We start from the raw sequence: 14,903 nt of genomic DNA on the forward strand, positions 1-14,903 counted from the left end.
ACATATCATCCGATATATCACCCAATATCCGACATCCGATATGTCGAAGAGAAACCGATAAGAACCCGATATCCGATATTTTGAAGCTTGGGTGTGACACAGGTTTTCCAATGCTCTCCCATATGGTGGTGCAATGTAGATTTGCCATGGCTTCTTTATGTTTGTGACGGTGATTTTCAGCGTGCTTTCATACTAGTTCTATATTTTTGCCATCGAGCATTTGTGTGTGCTACATATTTTTGGCATGCACTGTTTTAATTTAATCACCTGTTAACGCAGAATTGCCATCGTCCAGTTATGTGTGTTCGCATAGTTTCCATTATATGATTGTGGTTACAGAATTGTTTTATGTGTTGGAGACCTTTTGCCATAAACTAATTTGTGTTAATCTTTCATGTGCATATTTCATTTTAAAGATTATTAGGAATGGCTCAGCCAACGATGATGACGATTTCATGGATATGAGAGGGAAGAGTGTCGCAATTGGTAGTTGGCCTCAAAAGAAGGCATTGATGCTTTTCACTCCCCATTTGATGCTACTTTTGACCTACCTAGTTGTTTCATGGCATTTTTGTTGGTGGTGTTTTTGTATACACCATGACAATTTTTAGCCCTCATTTGCACAACCCATATGTTATTGTTTTTGCCATGTCATCCTATGATATATCTGATAACCGCACCTATGTAGTCACATCATGACATTTTCAATTTACTAACACGTGGCAACTTGGTCTAACGACCGATGACAAATTGACCATTATTATCCTACCTTTTTCGGTTTCCTTTTTCCTTTTCTTTTTCTTCCTTTTTGGTCTTTTCTTCAGTTTTCTTCCTTTTTCCTTTCTATTTTTTGTTTCTTTTTCCCTCATTTTCTTTGTTGCTTTCTTGGGTTTTTGTTTCTTTCTTCGTTTTCACTAATTTTCTATGGGTTTTTTCCTTTTTCAACACATGCCTACATTTTTTTGTATGCATTAGGACCATTTTTTACACACCTTTAACATTTTTAAAATACATGATTAAACTTTTTTCTAATATATGTATTGATGTCTATTTACTCATACACATTATACATTTTTTCATATACATGTAAAACAGTTTTTTTATAAAGGTTTCATATTTTTCAAATACATGTTTAACATTTGTTTAAAAACATGTTTTGACCATTTTGTTGAATACATGTTTGTCATTTTCTTTAAATACACATTGGAATGTTTTTAATGAGAAAAGCATCTTTTGTGAGCTATGCAAACTTTTTTTTGCATTGTACCATTTTTTTAATGTGATGAATACATTTTTGAAACTTGTGAATATTTTAAAAAATGTAACACACATTCTTTTAATGAATGAATCATATTTTTTAATTAAAAAAATATTTGTTTACAATGTATAACCATTTGTTTTAAATGCCACATACATTGTTTCATGGACAGTGTACATATTTCGTATACATCAGAAAATATCTCTATACATGTTGAACATTTTTCTAATACAATATTAACAATTTTAGGGTTTATGTAAATTGTTTATTGTAATATGTATATTTTGAATGTTTTGAAATATAAGCAAAGCTTAAAAATAAGCAAAAAAAATATGAACAAAATTTGAAAGAATAAACAAAATAAATAACACGACATCAGCATGATGATGTGACGCGGCTATTAGGCCGACTCAATACATGCACCCTGCAGGCGAGCCATGGTAGGGCTCGCAGTGCGCGGAACTAGCCGCACCCCAGCTAGGCAAACCCTTGCCCCTACAACCACAGCCCCGCCACGCCGCCGGACATACTCCAACACATGCGCCTCCCTCCTCGTCGTCCCAGATTGACGTTACTCGTCTTCGGCGCCATCCATGACTAGTACGTCGACCGTGGTAGCGCGACGACGGGAGATCTGAAACGTATAGGAGGCTATGACGGAGGAAGGGCCGATTTGGCAGTGTTCGAGCAAAGCATCCACGGGAACATGAGGACGTGGGTAGTGTTAGTTTTTAGAAGTAAAAAAATGTGGTAGCGCTAGTTGTTCAAGCCATGCAATGGGGGGCCAGAAATGAGCCTGCACCAGCGACTAAACTGAGGAGAAAAGCTTTCCTTCTTCTTTAGAATGAGCCCAAGCCCACACCCTCAGGAATAGTTAATTCCATGCAAGCCTTCATCTAGAAAGGAAAACTAATTCCATGTAATAGAAAAGGAATAAAGTTCAGATGATGTAGTAATAAAGTTCAGGTTCCGCTAAAAAAATTAATTCCATGCAATAAAAAAGGCAAGTCCAACTAGATTTTCAACAGCTATGATTGATCCTCTCTCAAGTCTAGCTGGATTTTTAAGCGCTGTGATTAATCATTTCTCTTTCTCCCATACTAGAAGGGTTAGGCGTGCTTTCTTAAAATGATTACTCACTCCGTTTCAAAATATATGGTGTATTTTTCTAAGTCAAACCTTTTAAGTTTAATCAAATTTATAGAGAAATATATCAAAATTCGTAATATCAAATCGGTATGAATAGATTCATCATGAAATGGATTTCCATACTCTTTTGTTGAATATTGTGGATGTCGATATTTTTTGCTCTGAACTTGGTCAAAGCTAAAGAAATTGGACTTTCCAAAAAATAATACCCCTTATATTTTGTAATTGATAGAATATTTAGTTTGACTGGTGGGGAGATGATGGAGTGTGTTTTGTTTCTATTTATAATGCGGTGATTTGATGGGCCTTTTGTGGTGTGGTTCAGTGTTATCCGCTAACCAATGTATATTTATATGGAGATATTTTCGCGTTGGTGACAACATGTACTGTATTGGTGCTATAGTATCACATGGTGACACTTATTTTCTCTAGGTGGTGGGAGGGTGCGTGGGATTGATATGCTTTTGTAGGCCGTTTGCTGCTGATTGATTCAAAAAATCGTTGGCCCGGTCAAATTCATAAACCAAATCCAAAATTAAATACATCAATTAAATGAAGGAGCTTCAAAACGGTAACATAGAGAATTAAAATAGTTGAATGGGAGGGCCCTTGAGAAATTGTGGGGCCGGTCAAAATCGGGTTGCACCATTGAAGACCTCAATTAGTTCAGAGACTTTAAAAATTAGGAAGCATGTTGTATAGTATAAAAGAATTGAATGAGATAGCTTTGAGAAATTATTGACCCGGTCTAAATCGGGTGACTCAATCTCCATTGGTGACCTCAATTCAATGTGGACTCTTTAAAACTAGGGAGTGTAATGTTATAGATATAGATGACACGCTCTCTTCTACCTATATTGTGTGTCTGGCAGAGTGCAATATCAATCTTGTGTTCCAGATTCAATTCGACTCTGTCCTCTCGAAACAAACACACGCACCTATGGAGGGGAGAAGCGCTCTCTGCTTCCTCGTCGTGCTCACCCTTCTAGCAGCAAGCCCCGCTCTTGCAGCGGGTACTTGATTGCCCCGCCCTTCTCTTTTTCATCTCTCTTCCATGGAAAAGATCTCCTGCTAATTGCATCCATCCATCCATGTATTTCTTTTCGCGCAGAGAGGTGTGAGGAAGAGCACTTATTCTCCCTGATATGCATGGACTGGCTATGCGCGCAGGAGTGCGCCAGCCAGAACCCGGACATGAGGGTCATGGCAGCCTACTGCACCGCCAAGGGGGTCAAGCGCTATTGCCACTGTACCATGTTCTATAAGTAAGAACTATGATGTGGTTAGAGAGTAGTAGCTGCTAATAAATTGACAGTTCAAGATGTTCATCTGTATCGCTCATGGCAATAATGTTACTAGTATGTTTCCGCTTGATCGCTAGTTTTAGGTGTGATGACCATGTTGTTGTGTTGTGTTTTACATTACCTCTCATGCCTTGGTTGTATATTGGCTGAATTCTTCACCGGTCCTGGCATCTCTCTCTCTCTCTCTCTCTCTCTCTCTCTCTCTCTATATATATATATATATATATATATATATATCTACTCGTTATCTCTATATCTATTAATGTAATAGAGCGAGTTGCTTAGATACAACAAATCTCACCCGTTCAGCCGCCATCTATCCAATTGTCTATATTTCCTCAACCGTTGGGTGCAAAACATGTCCAGCATGCTCAGCATTACTTGTGGACTGCTTTCACTTGGCTCGTGGTGTTACATCAATATCGTTCAGTTTTTGTTCCAGGGAAGCGAATGGGCTGGCACATTTCTTCGCTAGGACTTGTTATGATTCTAAAACTAGCTATGTTTGAGTGGATGTTACTCCTGAATTCTTATTACCTCGTGGACTTTCATGATGTAACTCTGCCACGACATAAATAAAATTGCCTGTAGGCTTTCTTTTAAAAATTTTTGTAATTATTAATATTCAATTATGATTGCCATGTAGTTATTACTTTCCAATGACTATAGTCCCGAAACTATAACTACACAAATAGTTAGGCTAATTTGTTTGATGGTAACATCTCATATTGGAAAATTTTGAAAAAAAAAATCAAATGTTGCCTAAAAAATTGGTAACCAATCACTAGCCAATATTTGGGCTTTGTCAAATTTTAGCATCCCGGCTTTTGGCATCAAACAAAAAATGCTCATTCTCCCTTAAATGTCAATTATTTTTAATGTTACAAAAGGAGTAAGTGTAGACATCCAACGCATCTTGTTGATTTAACGGCCTATATTTCCTCGACTTTTAGCACTAAGCATGTCTAGAACGCTCAATGTTATCATTATCATTAAGTTTGTAATTATTACAACTTCAAAAAAAAGTTTGTAATTATTACTATCCAATTATTACTGTCTCATAATTATTATTTTCCCAAAATTATTACTATCCAATTATTGCCCATCTACCATATTGAAATACGTAAGGTTCAATTCAATCATCGATTCACAAAAAAAAGGATCCTCTTTTTTGTGTGGAAAAAATGGGAATTTTATTCCATAACTATAGGGTTACAATCAAGATGCAGAAGTTATTCAAGGGTCAATGTAAGTTGAATAGTCGCCATTCTAAATGGAGTGAATATATCGAGCCTTTTCCTTATGTCAAGAAGGGTAAAGAAAATGTCATAGCGAATGCCCTTTCTGGCAAATGCATGTTAATCACCCAACTTGAACACTATGTTGTTGGCTTTGATCATATTAAAGATTTGTATGAGCATGATGCTTTCTTTGCGCATTCTTTTGTTAATTGTCAAAATGGAACTTGTTGGGAACCATATTACATGAAAGACGGTTATCTCATGCGTGCTAACAAACTTTATGTTCCCGAGAGTTCTTTACATTTACTACTTTTGCAAGAATCACATGGTGGCGGACTCATGAGACACTTTGCGCGTGACAAGACTTATGTGACACTTGCCCACAAGTACTTTTGGCCAAGGGTGTTTCGCGATGTTGGACGCTCCGTCAACCGATGCAATACATGCCGCAAAGCTAAGCTCAAACCTCAATCCCATGGTGTTTACATGACATCGCCTATTTCATGTGCACCTTGGGATGACATAAGCATGTATTTCATATTTGGTTTGCCTAGGAATAAAAATAAAAAAGACTTGATATTCATAGTTGTTGTTAGATTCTCTAAGATGACACACTTTATTCCATGCCACAAGACCGATGATGCTTGACATGTTGCAACTTTATTTTGTAGGGAAATCTCGTGTCTACATGGAGTGCCCAAGACAACCATCTAATACCGCGATGTTAAGTACTAGAGCTAATTTTGGAAGACTCTTTGCGCCAAGCTAGGAATCAAGCTCTTGTTCTCATTAGTGTATCATCCTCAAATTGATGGCCAAACGAAGGTGGTAAATCACACACTATCTATCCTACTTCGCTTACTCATTAAAAAACGACAGGGAGTGGGAAGAGTGCTTACCCATTACCGAGTTCGCCTACAATTGTGCAAGACATTTGACAATGGTGAAGTCTCCCTTAGAAGTGGTTTATGGCTTGATATCCTTCCGCTTCCTCTACAAGACCAACAATGGATTTTCAAGTGCTCGAGCCAACTACATGAAGAAAATGCATGAAGACACAATACTCACCATCGAGCGCAAGTGCAAAGGCATGCAAGATCAACACCAAAAAGAGAACCATGGTGTTCAACCCCGGAGATCTTGTGTGGCTACACCTTCGAAAGGATCGCTTTTCGGAAGAATGCAAGTCCAAGCTTCTACCCAAGCTGATGGCCCCTTCAAGGTTCTATAAAGGGTCAATAACAATGCCTACAAGATCGACATCCCTCGTGACAAATACTCGCTGAGCGACAATTTCAGTGTCATCGACTTGGCACCTTACCATGGTGATGAAGTTCACGACCCGAGAGCAGATCCCCCCCCCCCCGGGGGGGGGGGGAGGGAGATGGTGCGGAGCGCCCCACGAACATCCCCATGGATTCTACACCAACACCTGAAGTGTTAAGTGGACCGATGACTAGAGCACATGCTTGCGCCATCGAAAAGGAGGTTAACTCGCTCCTCTTTGAACTACCCTTAACTTCATATGAGACATGGCTACTACCTCAAGCGGAGAACTTGTGTATACTTAGTTACCATGGAAATGGCCATGGAGAAGCAAGGGAGCAAGACCAAGCTAGGACGTGAGAGGAGTAGGGTTAAGGAGAGAAGTTTGGTCCAAGTGGCCATCCATACATCTAGGCCCTGCCCGCGAGCAGCTCATCCGAAAGTGACCGTGTATCCCCCTCCCTCACCCCGTCACTATAAATAGTCGTCCCCTTCCTCCTCTGTAGGGTTAGCAAAGTATACTGAAGGATATTGAGAGAGTTTTGCTCCTTGTACCTCCTCCTAGAGGAACAAGACCTCCATCTCGGAGAGGATCTCTCTAGATCTCAAGACCCCAATCTAGGATAAGGATCTCATCATAGGTCTTCAAGATCATCAAGCCGTCATATCCACATGTGGATTTGGGAAGGACTACCCTAGCTACTCTGTCTCTTAGTTGATTATGGATCTTGTTACCTAGCGTGAATTTTTGTGGAAGGAGTGCATGTGTGATCAGATTTTGTTTGAGTGTTTCTTTTCCTTATTTTCTTCTTATTCCTCTTGATCCATCTTCAAGCGTGAAAAGATTGGCCCGCCTAGGGCTTTCCCTGCATCAAATGCACATGATCAGGAAAACATGATCACCATTAATGCGTGAGCTAATCTTAGGGGCATGACTAGGGATCATATTGGTGTTTATGTTTCTGTACTTGCAATTGAGCTTTGCTTCGAATTCATATTAAAGAATCAATGCAATTATAGAACAGAAATATAAACTTGATTGTGAACATGAAACTAGAAAAATATATTTATTATTGTCTTCATGGCATATTTCTAATAAAAAAATTCAACACTCATCAGCATGACCTTCAGACCTATCCTAGAGCTCAAAAGCAAGTGGCACGAAATCTCTAGGTCTGAGGCACCTAGCAAGCAGTTGGCGTTCATATCGCATATGAAGGCCATATCAAACCTTGCAAACAATTGAGCTCCATCCTCATTTAGCGGTGCACACATTGGGCATAGTGCATCGTCGTTCTACATCCATACATCGGTGTCGAATCCCGAAACTAGCAGGAAGGCTGTTGTGTGAAATACACCATAGAAACTTCTTGGCTGTCATGGTACATGGTGTATTCCATATGTTAAATTTGTTTTTCCGGTGTATAGGAAAATTCGGTTTCCTGTGTTACTCACCAAAAAAATTCGGTCAGTTCGGTATTTTAGCCGGTTAATCGAAGAAGCCAAATTCATCCCGCCCCACATGTTGAGTACAAGCCCTCCCGGCCCAATTAGAGACGCCTGGATGACAAGGTCCAACTGCTTGGCGTTCTTTAATTCTTTGTTCACCAGTAATGACATGTATCGCTCATTGTGAGCATTTAAACTCCGATCGCCCACTCGCATAGGAACATGAGCCGACCCATTAGGAATCGTAACGAAGCATGCGTCGAACCACTAGGAGAGGTGCGGATTAGTTTTAGAAATCTTTGAAGGTTTCCGAACCTTTTTTACTCATTTTCTGGTTTACCTTTTATTTATTTATTTTAGATTGTTTCATTTTCCCTATGTACCTTTCCTTTTTTTTATTTTCTTCTCTTTTTTGTTTTCAAACTTCATAAATTAAAAAATGTGAAAAATCTAGAAAAAATATTCAAAATTACAAATTTTGTTTGCTCTTTAAAAATGTTCATAATTTAAAATTCTCTTCATGCTTTTAAAAATTGCTCACGAATTTAAATTTGTCAAGTGAATGAGATTTGAAAATGTCCTGGAAAATTTCATGAATTTGAAAATTGTTTGATTATTTCAAAAAAAATGTTTAGTAAAGAATGTTTGTGAATCTGGAAATTGTTCAGAGACCAAGATTTTAAAAATGTCCAGTGGAAAATGTTCATGAATTTGAAAAAAAAGAGAGTAAGTGGTTTTCAACTCATGCAAAACTTCATGAAGAATTGCACATTCACAAGATTTGAATTTTTTTAGTGAAAAGTGTTCACTTTTTTTTCAAGTTCGTGTAAAACTTCATGAACTTGAAATTTGTACGATGAACAAGATTTGAAAATTGTCCAGTAAAAAAATGTTCATGAATTTGAAAATTGTTCGGGTTTTTAATTTTTTTTCGAAATTTACAATAAGGTCATGAATTTGAAATTTGAACGATATTTGAAAAATATTTGTGAATTTGAAAGAAACGCAAAATCCCAACATTTTTTTGTTTGAGCGGTACAAACGATCTAAAGGAAGCTCGAATAGTTGATCGCTGGTGCTAGGGCCTCCCTTTTCCCCGTTAGAGATGACAACAAATTATGATCATGCTAAATTCAGCCAAGAATCTTGCCAATTAAAGGCTATGATATGTAGTAGTGAATCTTAGCAAGAATCTTTATCAATTAAAGGTTGAAGATCTTCTGTACTAGGCTTTTCAAAATGCAAAGGAATTACCGCATACTTTATAGGGAAATCACCTACTACACACTAAAATATATTTGCAAAAGCATGTAATTCACTAGTATCCAAGTTAATAGGCACCAAAGCAGTCTTGTGATAATTAATCCTCATGTCTATTTAATGACCATTATCCAAAAAAGGAGGGTGTGTTTTATATTGCCAGCACATGACCCCCTCCACTAAATTAGGAGATAACCCCACTAATCAAACTTGCTTGAGAGCCTTTGAGTAACATTTCAGAGAAGGCATCTACTATCAGGTTAAGCAAGAGAGGAGACAAAGGGTCACCCTGTCCTAAACCTTTAAGAGTAAGAAAAAAAGCCATTCTCCTCCTTATTTAACAAGTTTAGCCGTGCACACATTGGGCACAATGCGTCGATCTCCATCCATACCTTGGCGTGGAACCCCGAAATGCATAGACAGGCCGTGTGTGGCAATTTGAGTACGTCATAAGAAATGCTTTGTTGACGGTGTACATGGTGTGTCTCATTATCATCATCATACCATAACATTTGGTTTTTTCTGTTTTAGATGGAATAGCATTCGGTTTTTCAGTGCACAGGAAGATTCGGTTTCCCGTGTTACCATTTTTTTTAGCAAAGTTTCCTGTGTTACTGGGAATGACCAAACAAAATTCAATCGGTTTGTTTTTTTAACACACAGGTTTTTTTTATTTTAGAACAGAAATCGTTTTTTTAGGGTTAGTTATTTTAGCAGGTTTTTTTTTGAGCGGTAGTTATTTTAGCATGTTAACCGAAGAAGCCGAAACCATCCCGGCCCAGATGTTGAGAGTACAAGGCATCCCGGCCCAATTAGAGACGCCGCCTAGGTCACGCCCCCACCCCGACTCAGCCGCCGCAACCGCATCTTTTTCCCCATCCTCACCCCGGCTCCCGACGGCCGACGGGCCATCATCCCGATCTCCACGCCCCCCTGCTCCCGACGGCCGAAGGGAGCCGGCCCCGCAACACACGTCTCTTTCTCCTCTCCTTCTTCTTTCCCTTTCTTCCACCGCAAGCTTCTCTCTGTTCTTCCTTCCTCCTCTCTCTTACACGAACTAGCTCCAATTAATATACCAAAATGACCCGTTTTTTCGTGGATTTGGCACCGTGAATGGGTTCTACATAGTTAGGGGAGGCAAAAGAGACCTCGATCTACTGATAGGGTAGCTTGTGGTGGTCGTGGTGAGAATTTTATTGGAGCATTTTTTCAGCTCATTGGTGGAGGTTGTGGCGGTGGTGGAGGTGGAGGTGGTGGTGGTGAAGCTGGGGCAGTGTGGTGGAGGTGAAGCTCCAGTAGTTTGGTGGAGTTTCCGGCTCCAGTTCCAGTGATTGAAGGCCGCCGTTCGTCGTTCGCACGCACGCTACAAGGGTATATTTAAACAAACATTTTTATTTTCGAAGTTGCGTGCAATTATTGTTATTTGCTCCGGTAGTAATGTAAATATATTTAGGTAGTCGTGGTGAGCATTTTATTTCCCGGTACCGGTGTGCAATTATTGTTATTTGCTCCGGTAGTAACGTAAATATATTTAGGTGGTCGTGGTGAGCATTTTATTTCCCGGTTCCGGTGTGCGATTATTGTTATTTGCTCCGGTAGTAAACGTAAATATATTTAGGTATGTTAGTTATTAGAGTTGCTCCGGTAGTAAACGTAAATATTTAGGTGTTCTTGGTGAGCATTTTAAGTTGTTGCTTAATACTTGTATTAGTTGCTGTGTTAATATTCTGTAATATATAGCTAGCTAATATATAGACTTGTCTAATATTTGTTAGTGGGGGTATTTTAAGTTGTTGCTTCATACTTGTATTTCGTTGTTGAAAAAAAATAGGTGAACCCAGATGTCCGATGTAGTAAAGTTCAGATTTTACTACGGTCCTGGTACTGTCCAAACAACTGAGATGGGAGCTGATCTGAGTGAATTTACTCACATAGAGGTGCCAATGAGCGCACCTCAAACATGGTCTGTCAGTCAGTTGAAAGAATGAATTGCGGCAAGTTTAGGTCTTGATACTGAAACACAAACCGTCGGTGTTCATGCATTATGGATACGGTCAAGTTCAATAATTTACTTTTATTTGAGGCCAATAGAGCGAGACTCTGATTGGGTGCGGTGGTTACATGGTTGTGAACGAAGGGGATGCAATCCTATTGCTTTAGTACTTCCCGTCATGAAAATATTGCGGGGAAAAGGTTGCGCGGAATACGTCATAGTTTTAAAAAAAATCAGGGAATTGTTCGGGAAAAAAATGATGGCATGCACCAGTCAGCCCACAGCAGGCCAATTAGTCCCTATTGGCCCACAGCTGGCCAATTAGTCCCTGTCGGCCCACAGCAGGCCGATTACTCCCTGTCGGCCCACTACTGACCGACTGGGCCCAGACTGTTGGCCGACAGGCCAATCGGCCAGCAGCTAGCCGACAGGATCTCAGTCGGCCTGTTGTGGGCCGACTAAGTCCAGTCGGCCAGCAGCGGGCCGACGGTGTATTATTTTTGAAAATTATTGTTTCAGCGTAATATTTTTGTAAATTAATAAAAAAATTATTATTTAAAAAAATTAGCCCCCGACTCAGCCGCCGCAACCGCATCTTTTTCCCCATCCTCACCCCGACTCCCGACGGCCGACGGGCCATCATTCCGATCTCCACCCCCATGGCGATGAGGGCGCCGGTCGACGACGCCATGCGCGCGCTCTTCATGCGCCTGCCGGCGGACGACCCCAGGAGCCTCGCCCGCGCCGCCGCCGTCTGCAGGAGCTGGCGCGGCATCCTCACCGACCCTGGATTCGCCGACGGCTACCGCGCGCTCCACGGCGGGCCGCCCATGCTCGGCTTCCTCCACAACGAGACCGCAGTGACAACCGCTTCGTCCCCACTTCGACCTTCCGCCGGCGGGGGTCCCAGGACAGCCCAGACTGCCAGGTCCTCGACTCCCGGCACGGCCTCGTCCTCCTCTACGCCCCTGCATACGACCCCCCTTTTGAGGCCCGCGACCTCGTCACCGGCGACTGGTGGGACATCGACGACGACCCCAAGTGCCGCGACATCATGCACTGGCCGGGCGACGGCCCCGACGACTTCTTCAGCGGGACCGGGATACGCTGTAATGCCACGGTGCTCTGCGCCAAAGATCGATGTGACCACGTCGACTGCCATGGCGGCCCTTTCCTCGTGGCCTTGGTGGGCTCTGTGGAGGAAGGAGGCATTGCCCTCGCCACTGTCTACTCGTCGGAGGCTCGTCAGTGGAGCCACATGATCTCTGTTCAGAGTCCTGGTTTGCTCACCGATGACGGAGGGCACACTGCTGTGGTGGGAGATAAGGTCTATGTCCCAGTTATGAGTGTGACAGTGTCGTGGAGTTCAACATTCGTGAGCAACAACTATCTGTGATCAATGTGCCAGAGAACCTGGGCCAGGGATTCCTTTACCTCATCGGTGTGGAGGACGGCATGCTGCTGTTTGCATCCGTGCTCAAGCCTAGACTCTATCTATTGTCAATGGAGGCTGGTCCTAGAGGAGCTGCGGCATGGGCACGACGCAGGGTCGTCGAGCTCGAGCCGTTGCTCCCTCCTCGTGCCCTCTTGGACATGTCGAGCCCAGATGTGTGGACGGTTGGTTTTGCTGAAGGAGTTAGGGTAATCTTCCTCAGAACTCCGGCTGGGTTGTACGCAGTTGAGCTTAATTCAGGCCGAGCCAACAAGATGGGTGAATTTAGCATTGAAAAGGTCATGCCCTACACGAGGTTCTGCATTGGAGGTACATACAGACTATCTCGTACTGTTTTTTCAAACACGTGCACCAAGATATGAATGCTAAACATGCCATTGACTAGAATTTCAGTGTTTTTGCTTGTGGCTTACATTGTTGAGTAGTTGTAAGTTCAAGAGCACCCAAATACGTCGATGAATATATTGCTTTATTCTTCTCATTTTCTGCTTAGGTAGTTAGGTATTTGTATTCAGGTCTACTCGCCTTCTCTGGTTTTCTGTCTCTAGACTAGATATACAGTACTGCTACATTATTCTGATGTTGAGTCATGCCGCAGAGTTGGCTTATTGTAGGCAACCACGAGTAGTCTGTGATTTTTCCTGTCATGCCGTCTTTGATGTTGATACAAGCCAGAGGAAAGAAAGAGTAGTTGGTGCTGATTAAGTAGGCAGCTGACCAGAAAACTCAATGGTGAATGTGTAGTAGGGGCTGTATCCTGTATGTTTTGTTTGGATGCTCTAGTATATATGTTTTTTGCTGGTTATGCTCAAGAGTTAGTTAACTTAGTCAAAGCTTTGCTAATCAGATCCTGAGCAGTTTCCGTTGTTGTGTACCTCCAATCGCGGATGCATTACATCTTCTATATATAGTTTGGTTGACATGGACAGTTAAAGATGAAATGATTTTGAGGGGGCAAAGTGCGCTCCTTTCCCTATTTTGTTCGTCATGTTATCTGATCAATCCTTTGTTATGGTGCAGCATGGGGCCGGTTGCCGGCCTCCGATGAAGCGCGACACGCAGTTGCTGGTGTTACGTTGATGTAACCAAATGGCGTCAAGAAAGATGGATCTCTCTACTTTTGCCTCCCAGAAAGGCTTTGAAGATGAGCTTCTGCTGCTGGCTGCGTTGGATGGTTTGGTTAGGGTTATTTACAAGAACAAGAGCTCTTTGTATCTGCTACTACTTCTGTCTTCGTGTTTTAGGAGTATGTCATGCTATGAAATTCAAATTTCAAATATAACCCATGTCTTAACAAAGACAAGCTTGGTTTCGACCAGTGGTATTAATGTGGCTGGATTTACAGCTTATTATGATGAGTAAGCTGCTACTCAAAACTGGATTGCCTTGTTTTCACTTGAGTTATGGATCGTGCTTAGATTTCAAAACATTGTGAATGGCGGACATATGCTATTCATTTTAAATAAGCACGGCTTTTTACAAGCAATGCCATGGCAAGCATCGCAAGATCAGGAGCCGATGCATTCAGTGAAGTTTATTGAATCTTCGTTTTTCATGTATTTATCCTTCGGTTTCTATCATTTCTTTTTCTTGTGTAATTTATATCAATTCTAGTAGCACGGAAAACATAAATTTAAAGGACTACTAGTCTGACATCAAACTCTGAATAAATAAATTTACAGAGCTCCATCTTCCATCTAACTTATATGATACTTTGAAGATTAACAGTAGCAAGAAACTGCTAATAATACAAGCAAGCAGAGTAACCAGTGACAGCATTGCATTGCATTGTATTGTCCCATATGGGGACTTGGTTCCAGGCTCTGGTGCCTCAAACTCACCAGTAGTGTGGATCCCTTAACCTTCATCTAAGGCGCACCGGAGTCGTCGTGTTTTTTCTCAACATTGTATTCCTGTTCCATGTCCATCCCAACATGACCTTTAAACACCATTATTGTAAGATCTCCATAAACCGCCTTGTTGCAGCTGCTCAGATGGCATAAAATGTCATACCTTATTGTACTATAAGCCAAGAAGTAATCAAATGATTGAGCCCCACTCTTCAGATAATAAATTATGGCCTGCACCAACTAGCTTACTGAGGAACCCAGAATCCAAACCAATTTACTAGTGACAAAAAAAAACATGAGTGGTTGTACCTGGTGAAGCACCTGAATGGCGAAAATCTTTCAGTACTTTGGCAATGGCTCTCTTTCCTCAGGGTTGGGCAATCAGCATTTTCCCAACCTCAAACTTTTCTAGCAAAAACAAAAGAAGCACAATCAGTTCATCTGATAGAAAGATGATAACCCAATACACCCATTTATATTGGCCAAACATCATCCTAAACAAAAGGGAGGATATTATACAAGGGAAAATTGGGAAGCGAAGAAGATGTAAAGCCAAAGAGGAAGTGCACAAATTATGTGGATACGATATTATCGCACACTCACATTCTTAATCGCCGTTCATCTTAGAAACTAAACATATTTGTTGTTGGATGGTAGAATGACATTATAAATAGTGAGAA

The 14,903-nt window shown here is 41.2% G+C and overlaps 1 pseudogene; it reads left to right on the forward strand.

The window, feature by feature from the left end:
* Positions 1-3,347: 3,347 nt before the first annotated feature.
* LOC123101517 (uncharacterized) lies at positions 3,348-13,580 on the forward strand (annotated as a pseudogene).
* The last annotated feature ends 1,323 nt before the right edge of the window (positions 13,581-14,903 follow it).

This window comes from Triticum aestivum, chromosome 5A, assembly GCF_018294505.1.
Source record: "Triticum aestivum cultivar Chinese Spring chromosome 5A, IWGSC CS RefSeq v2.1, whole genome shotgun sequence".
NCBI lineage: Eukaryota > Viridiplantae > Streptophyta > Magnoliopsida > Poales > Poaceae > Triticum > Triticum aestivum.